Source organism: Dasypus novemcinctus, chromosome 10, assembly GCF_030445035.2.
Source record: "Dasypus novemcinctus isolate mDasNov1 chromosome 10, mDasNov1.1.hap2, whole genome shotgun sequence".
Classification (NCBI taxonomy): domain Eukaryota; kingdom Metazoa; phylum Chordata; class Mammalia; order Cingulata; family Dasypodidae; genus Dasypus; species Dasypus novemcinctus.
This window is the reverse complement of record NC_080682.1, coordinates 91,948,119-91,957,051: the sequence shown is the minus strand read 5'-3', so window position 1 is coordinate 91,957,051 and position 8,933 is coordinate 91,948,119. Positions and strand designations below refer to the sequence as shown.

Genomic DNA, 8,933 nt, shown 5'->3' with positions numbered 1-8,933 from the left:
AAACTATTTGGTAGTATCTATCAAATTTGAACTCATGTATACTGTACGAGGTAGGATTTACACTATTAGGAATCTACGCAATAGAAATGCATATGTAGGAGCATCTAATAATCTGTAAAGAAAGTTATTGTTCATATTATTTTAAAAGGGTTACACATTAGCTATTTATTGCTCATAAAAATGATCCCCAAATTTACCAGCTTTAAACACCCAACATCTACAACACAAAAGTTTCTGTGAATCGAGAATCTGGGTAGATTACTTGCATGCCTCTGACTCAGCTGAAGATCTAAAATATCTCTTTATCACATGTTTGTTTCTTGACACCCTGATACAAACCTAGACTTATACAATGTTCTCTCAAAAGTACCTTGAAGTTTTACAGTCAATAGCTGAATTCATTTTAGAGATTTATGTTATGAGGACCCTGAGAACTGTATTAGTCATTTAGAAAAAAACTAATTCCCATGCTTTAGAGCTCCTTAGCTAAAACACATGAGCAGTGATGGCAGGGGACACTCTAAGTCCTTGGGTGCCCATCATCAGCTCTAAGTAGAGAAGTTTACCCTCACCTGTAAAGATTTTTTATCTGGTGCAATAAATGGAAGCAAAAAAATGCAAAGGATAAGGTGTCTGGACTTCTCAAGAAAGAAGGACGAAACAAAGGAATAAGTAAGGGATATTTCTTCTGTCAGAGCTTCTCTAGTAAGGGAACAAAGTCATCAGATTTCTGCACCGGAAAGAAATATTTAAACCAGGGTCCAATTTCTCAGAAGATCAATCCTCCTCTAAAGCATGCTCTCTACTGCCAAAAGAATGTTGTAAAACATAAGAGTAAAACATAAGAGTAGAACTCAACATCAGCGAAACAGGAAAGCAAGCTCTGTAAAGGCTGGGAGTGGATTGGAGAAAAAGCACTAGAAGATGGAAAGGGATTTTACTATCACCCATCACATCCTGTGATGGGTAGGGATTCACTGCAGTTTCAATTAGCAGGACTTGGTTGGGAACATTTACTTTTGCTATAATGAGGCCTCCTGGTGCCTGTAACCTGAGAGAGAGAGAGGGAGGGAGATAAAGAATTGCCTACCCTTTTATTTGAAATATAATGAGCACTATACCAGTATTGGACTCACCCAGTACGACTAAGAAGATGTTGTGGGACAACATGGATACCAAAGAACAGAGAATCTGCAACTTCAAAGAGATACTTCCATCCATTTGCCCCAAGCAATTTAAGCCCCTCTCAATTTGAAGCATAATGGGTATCATCATCCCCAAATCCTCAATATTGGGGAATGAACAATGGACTAAAGTAGACTTATTATTACTCTACTATAGACTTAGACTTATTCTAGCAATGGAAGAATTTTATCATTGATATAAAAGTCAGTGGTCACCAGAGGTTCTGAGGAGAAGACGAGGGAAGAATACGTGTAATATGGAGCACTTTGGGGACATTAGAATTCTCCTGCATGACAGTGCAATGAAGGATTCAGGTCATTATATATTTTCTCTTAACCCACAAAATTGTGTGGGACAGAGTGCAAAATATAATGGAAACTATATTCCACGGTTATTAGCAATGCTTCAATATATGTTTATCAATTTTAACAAATGTACTATATTAATGAAGAATATTGTTAATGTGGGAAAGTGTGGGAGGGGGGAAGACTGGGGTCTATGAGAATCCCCTCTATTTTTTACACAACATTTATGTATATAAATCTTCTTTTTAAAAAGAATAGAAGCATAAATAAATAAAACAATTGCTTAGGTAGGAGCCTCTCAGGTGCCTCAATAACATAAGTGCTGGGATGAAAGCAAAGTGGAGGGAGAGGTAGAGGGCAAGAATGACATTAGAAAAGGTAGAGTCTGAAGATGTCTTTTCCTTATTCTCCTTTTTCTTGCAGTCTGAGTGGCTTTTTTTTTTTGCAGTCCCAGAGCTGTAAGATTAGTTTCAAGGTAGTCAGGATCAAGGACAGTGTAGATAGGGGCATGTAAGGAGTAAAGGTGAGAGCTTGGCCAAAGAAAGAAAAACAGTCTTGATCCCTCTTATCTTTTGAACTTAAAGACATGACCTCTGAAAGTGAACACAAAAAACAACAGGTAAAGAAATAGAAAAAAAAATGAAGAATATCTCAGTTTTTGAGAGAACTAAATGATGACAAAAAATGTGCAAATATACCTAATATGGGTGTCCCAGAAGGAGACAAAAAAGAGAAAAGGGGCAAAAGGAATATTTGAGGAAATAACAATAGAAAATGTTCCAGCTCTACTAAAGAACACAGTTAGCCAGGTCCAAGAGGCACCACCATGTGCCCACTCAAACAAATATGAATAGCACTATTTGGATACAATACTAATCTGATTGTCACATGTTAAAGTTAGAATTCTGGAAGCAGCAAGAGAAAAGCAACTTATCACATACAAACTATGCCCAATAATATTAAGTGCTGATTTCTAATCAGAAACCATGGACGCAAGAAGGCAGAGATACGATTTTAAGATACTGAAAAAGAAAAACTGCCAGCCAAGAATCTTTTATCTGGCAAGATTGTCTTTCAAAACTGAGGGCAAGTTTAGAATATTCACAAGAAATCAGAAATGGAGAGAGTTATTCCCTTGCAGGAAATATTAAAAGCTATGCTACAGTCTGAAAAGAAAAGACAGGAGAGAGAGGCTTGGAAGAGAATCTAGAAAGGAAAATTGTATCAGTAAAAGTAACTAAAAGTGTAAAAAGAGTGGTGAAGGTAAGATAAGACAAATAAAACACAAAGGTCAAATGGGTGAAGTAAGGACTGTCTTTACAGAAACAACATCAAATGTTAAAGGATTAAACTCTCCAATCAAAAAACACATCTTGGCAAAATGGATATGAAAAAATGTGCCATGTATTTGCAATCTACAAGAGACTCACCTTAGATCAAAGGATACAAATAGATAGAAATCAAAAACCCAGGAAAATATATTCCATGCATGCAGTAACAAAAAATAAAAAGGAAAAGATAAAAGCTGGATTAGTTATAATACCTACACTTATGTTGGATAAAATAGAAGTTAACAAGGAAAGCTATAAATAGAGACAAGAAAGTACATTGTTCATTAATAAAACAGACAATTAACCAGAAAGAAATAATCATAAATGTATACATACCTAATCAAGGTGCCCCAAATGCAGGAGGCAAAGACTGGCTGGAGGGAGAAACAGAAGTTTCTACAATAATAGTTGGAGTCTTCAAAGTACCATTCTCAGAACTAGTAAGGACATCTAGGCAGAGGGTTAATAAACAGAGTTTGAATAATATGATAAATGAACTAAATTTAATAGACATTTACAAACACTGCATCCCCTAAACTGTAAGATACATTCTTCTCAAAGCTCATGGATCTTTCTCCAAAATAGACCATATGTTGGGTCACAAAACAAATCTCAATGAATTTTAAAACACTGTAATTACACAAAGCACTTACTCTGATCATAAGGGAATGAAGCTAGAAAGGAAACAGCAGGCAGATAAAGGGAAAATGCCCTAGTACATGGAGATTAAACAACGCAATCTTAAATAATCAGTAGGTCAAAGAACAAATTGCAAGAGAAGTTAGGAAATATCTCAAGACAAATGAAAATGAGAACACAATATAGCAAACCTATGGGTGCAGCTAAGGCTGTGCTGAAAGGAATATTTATACCCTTCAATTCTTACATTAAAAGAAGAGTGAAAAACAATGACTTAACCACACAACTGGAGGAAATAGAAAAGAACAACAGGCTAATCCCAATAAAAACAGATGGAATGGAATAACAATGATCAGAGCAGAAATAAATGAAACTGAGAACAACAATAGCAACAACAAAATTAGAGATTAACAAAATCAAAAGTTGGTTCTTTGGGAAGCAGACTTGGCCCAATGGATAGGGCATTTGCCTACCATATGGGAGGGCTGCATTTCAAACCCTGGGCCTCCTTGACCCATGTGGAGCTGGCCCATGCGAGTGCTGATGCGTGCAATTAGTGCCATGCCACGCAGGGGCATCCCCCGTGTAGGGGAGCTCCACACACAAGGAGTGCATCCCGTAAAGAGAGCCACCAAGGGTGAAAGAAAGTGCAGCTTGCCCAAGAATGGTGCCACACACATGGAGAGCTGACAAAATAAGATGATGCAACAAAAAGAAACACAGATTGCCGGTAACGCTGATAAGGACAGAAGCGGTCACAGAAAAACACACAGTGAAAGGACACAGAGAGCACAAAACTGTGGGGGGGGGGGGGGAAGGGGAGAGAAATAAATTTAAAAAATAATAAATCTAAAAAAATTATTCATCTGACAAAATGAGTTTTTTCCAGGCATTTAAGGATGGTTCAGCACATGAAAATCAATTAGGGAGACGATTGGCTCAGTGGTTAGGGCATCCGTCTACCACATGGGAAGTCGGCAGTTCAAACCCCGGGCCTCCTTGACCCAAGTAGAGCCGGCCCATGTGCAGTGCTGATGTGTGCAAGGAGTGCCCTGCCACACAGGGGTGTTCCCCACATAGGGGAGCCCCACACATAAGGAGTGCACCCCGTAAGGAGAGCCGCCCAGGACGAAAGAAAATGCAGCCTGCCCAGGAATAGCACCACACACATAGAGAATTGACACAAGATGACGCAACAAAAAGAAACACAGATTCCCGTGCCACTGACAACAACAGAAGTGGACAAAGAAGACAGAGCAAATACACACAGAGAACAGACAACCGGGGAGTGGGGTGGAAAGGGAGAGAAATAAAGAAAAATAAATAAATCTTTAAAAAAAAAAGAAAATCAATTAGTGTAAGACATCACATTAACAAATTACAGAATAAAAATCACATGATCATCACAATTGATAGAGAAAAAGCATTTGACAAAGTACAGCATTCTTTCTTGATAAAAGCATTCTGAAAGATGGGAATTGAGGGAAATTTTCTCAAGAGGAATGCATTATTCAGCCAAACGGGTACTGATGCAAAGTACCAGACATCGATTCGCTTTTTTTGGTCTTTATTCATTTTTTTAATGATACATTAAAAAAAATGAGGTCTCCATATATCCCCCACCCCCTTCACCCCACTCCTCACCCCATAACAACAACCTCCTCCATCATCATGAGACATTCATTGCACTTGGCGAATACATCTCTGAGCACCACTGCTCCTAATGGTCAATGGTCCACACCATAGCCCACACTCTCCCACAGTGGGTCATGGGAGGACATATAATGTCTAGTAACTGTCCCTGCAGCACCACCCAGAACAACTCCAACCCCAAAAAATGCCCCCACATCACATCTCTTCTTCCCACTGCCTACCCTATCCTTCCATTTATCACTTTGCATTAATATGGCCATAAAGGCTGTGATAGTTAAATTCTTATGTCAACTTGGCTAGAGTATGGTAATCAGTCGTTGGTCAAGCGAGAACTGGCTTAATTGTTACTGTGAGAGATTTCATGGATTATATCATCAGTAAATTGATTGCATCTATGGCTGATGACATCACCAATCACCGAATGTGATTGCTTTCAATCATCAGAGAAACCTCATGCAATCAGTTGAAGGCACTGAAAGGTGAAATAATTATTACAGCTGTCAGAAGGAAGACGTTCTATCTTTACAGCTTCTTCCCTGAATTCATCGAAATCTTTCATAGGAGTTCCACGTTGCAGCCTGCCCTACAGAATTAAGATTCAACCATCTCCACAACCACACAAGCCAATTCATATATACATCCTGTCTATTTGGCTTCCCTGGAGAACCCTGAATAACGCAACTCCTAAACTGGATTCAAAGATTTGGCAGAGGGGAAAGAAAGAGTTTTATCTATCACCTGTTAGAAAAATACTTATTCAAAGTCTGACATGGAAAATGTATTCTGTTCATGGAGATCAATTTAAACACATGCAAGAACACAAATAATACTCAGAACATATATTTTAAATGCTGTTTCAAGAACTACTTATTCAGAGACAGAATATTTTTTTCCTATTCTCTGACATAAAGGAAAATGCTAACAATTTGGAGGCAAGTATTTGGTGCAAGTTACTACTTTCGACTAAGAGAGGAATTGGAAGAAATCATTAAGGAAATCAATGAATTTCTCTCAAAACTGGGAGAGTGGAGGTAGATTTATTCTATATAGAACTGTCAAAACACTCAAACAATAATTAACGAAAATACTTGTAAAATATATTTCATACAGATTCAAATAATGTAACCAATATTTTCAGCATTAACTTTAAAAATGAAAGTATAAATTTATGAATTATATGTTTTTGAGCTCAAAATTACACTCTCATCTACAAGTGAGAAAATAGGAATTCTAAGGTAAAGTCCTTGACTAGCTAGATATTTTTCTTAAAGAAAATCCTCAGCACTCATTTTCGAATCTGCTTGGTACTGACACCATAGATTACTGGGTTAAGGGCTGAAGGAACAACCACGTATAGACTGGCCAACAAGATGTGGACATATTGAGGGCTGTTGTGGCCAAAACGGTGTGTCAAGAAAGAGAAAAACACTGGTGTGAAAAAAGCACAATAATTCCAATGTGGGAGGCACAGGTGTTGAGAGCTTTGAGTCGGGCCTCCCAGGAGGGCAGGCAGAAGACAGCATAGAGGATCCTGACATAGGAGAGTAATAAGGAGCACATCCAATAATAAGAGAGAAATATTACCAACACCAAACATAATGTTGACTTTGATGCTGGCACAGGCTGGCAATGCCCATGTGCTCACAGGAGGTATGAGGGATGACATGGTGCTCACAGAAGGGCAATCTCAGGAGGAGAAACACCACTGGAACTACCATGTACAGACTCTGCAGGACAGCAACAGCTGCAATGAGGCTGATGATTTTGTTGGTGGGGATCACGGTATACCAGAAGGAGATACAAGTGGCAATGTAGTGGTCAAAGGCCGTGGCTACCAATACAATGCTCTCCATGGCAGTGAAGAAATGGATAAAAATATCTGGGAAAGGATATATGCCTGAGATTGAACCAGAAGATGTCAGCATTTTGGGGATGGTGGCTGTGTATAGGGCCAGATCAATGGAGTCCAGCATTGCCAGGAAGTAGTACATGAGCTTACGGAGACTGTGCTCAGTCTGGATCACAAACAGGACAGCAGCATTGCCCAGGAATGCAACAAGATACACACACAAAAAAGGGGAATCCAATCCAGATGTGCACAGCTTCCAGTCCTGGGATGCCCACCAGGAGAAATGAAGAAGGGTGGAACTGAGTGTCATTAGGAATGGACATTCTCTCTGCTAGTGCTTGTGATTGTGCTTATCAGATTTTGATGTTATTTTCCTATTAGTGATTGTTCCACTTCTGTCTTTGTCCAGATTCCTGCAAAAGTGCAAATAACATTGTAATCTTCCTTACTCCCATTTATAAAAGATATAAAATACTCTCTTTACACTTTACTTGCCTGACTTGAACATCATACAGAAGTAGGAATAAGCAGCCTCACACTTTTGTTGATTTTCCTACAAGCAAAAAGGGCTTGGATAAAGGAAGGGAAAAGAATATCTCTCTGCCAGAGAGAGATTCATAATCAGAAATGTAACCAGAAATAAATGGCAAAATAAAGTCCAGGGTCTGTGCATCTGGTAGTTTTACACACATTTTTGTTTAATGTGCATGGCACCTTCTTTATATTTGAAATCAAAACCATTCCTCTGTTTGGTGACATGAGAACCCTAAAATGTAAAGAGTATAGCTCCGTATGTGTGTGTGTATGCATTTAGGTGTGTTTGTGAGTATTGAATGGTATGATTTTGAATGGCATTAATACTCAATGTTTACTGAATGGTAAACCTCTTATCTTTGTTTATTCTCATATGTATGAAGGATTGGCCAACTAAAAGTGCTCCATTTTAAAAGTTCATTAAATAATTAAATTAAATAACAATAAAACAATGCATTTCCCAACATAAGTGTATTTTGCAAATATATATATGTATATATATATTTATTTTTCCATCAGGTTTCAAAAAATGGATAAAGACAAGGAGAGGGAGATAATTGGTAAAAATATTTTGCTGTCATGATGAAACATTAGTTGAGTGATTATTTCAGTCTAGATATCCCTGTTTATTGGACATTCCATAAGAAACATACAGCCAGTAATTAAACTGTCCAAGTATGGACCATCTGAGGGAAATGAAACTAAACATTATGGGCTAGACAATTTTCAAATATTTTATCTGGTTTGTATGAATGGGAAAAAGGCAGAAGCACTTTATTTTATTATTTTTTCTCTTTTTATTTTTTTAATATTACATTAAAAAAATATATAAGGTCCCCATATACCTCTCACCCCCTCATCATACTCCTCCCACATACTCTACGGTTTAGTTTCTAGGATTATTTCCCAGGTCTTAGTGTCTTTATGTCTCAGCAAGACAGAAATAAGAATTATTAAGTGATTTTTTCAGCACTCATCTGAACTGTGAAAATCCTGAACTTAATTGCAGTCAATTAAAATTTGAAGCAAATTTTGGAGAAATTCATTCATGGGCAACTTATTATTAAAATAAGTTTTACAGAGAGTATGTAAATGTGTGAATGTGATGTATACAATGGCACAGAAAGCTTTGATCCAATATCAAGAAAAAACACATGCAGTTAAAAGTCAGACCATAGGTTACTAGGCAATAGAGTGAGGACTGAAAAGGGTTACTGACGCTTAATGTATGTAGAATTTTCAATTCACCTTCCTGGAGAAGTGTTGAAATGGATAAAGTTGATGGTAACACACTATAGTTACTGTAACTAACCTGACTGATTTATAAATGCAATTGTGGCTAAATAATGTAATCTAGGGATGTAAATGTCAATTGAATGAAAACTAGAGAATAATGTAGGAACTGAATAACACAATGAACCTGTCGGTGGAAAAGTA

At 37.6% G+C, this 8,933-nt stretch overlaps 1 pseudogene; it reads right to left on the bottom strand.

Moving 5' to 3' along the window:
• Positions 1–6,365: 6,365 nt before the first annotated feature.
• Positions 6,366–7,285, bottom strand: LOC101416198 (olfactory receptor 52E8-like; annotated as a pseudogene).
• Between the last annotated feature and the right edge of the window lie 1,648 nt (positions 7,286–8,933).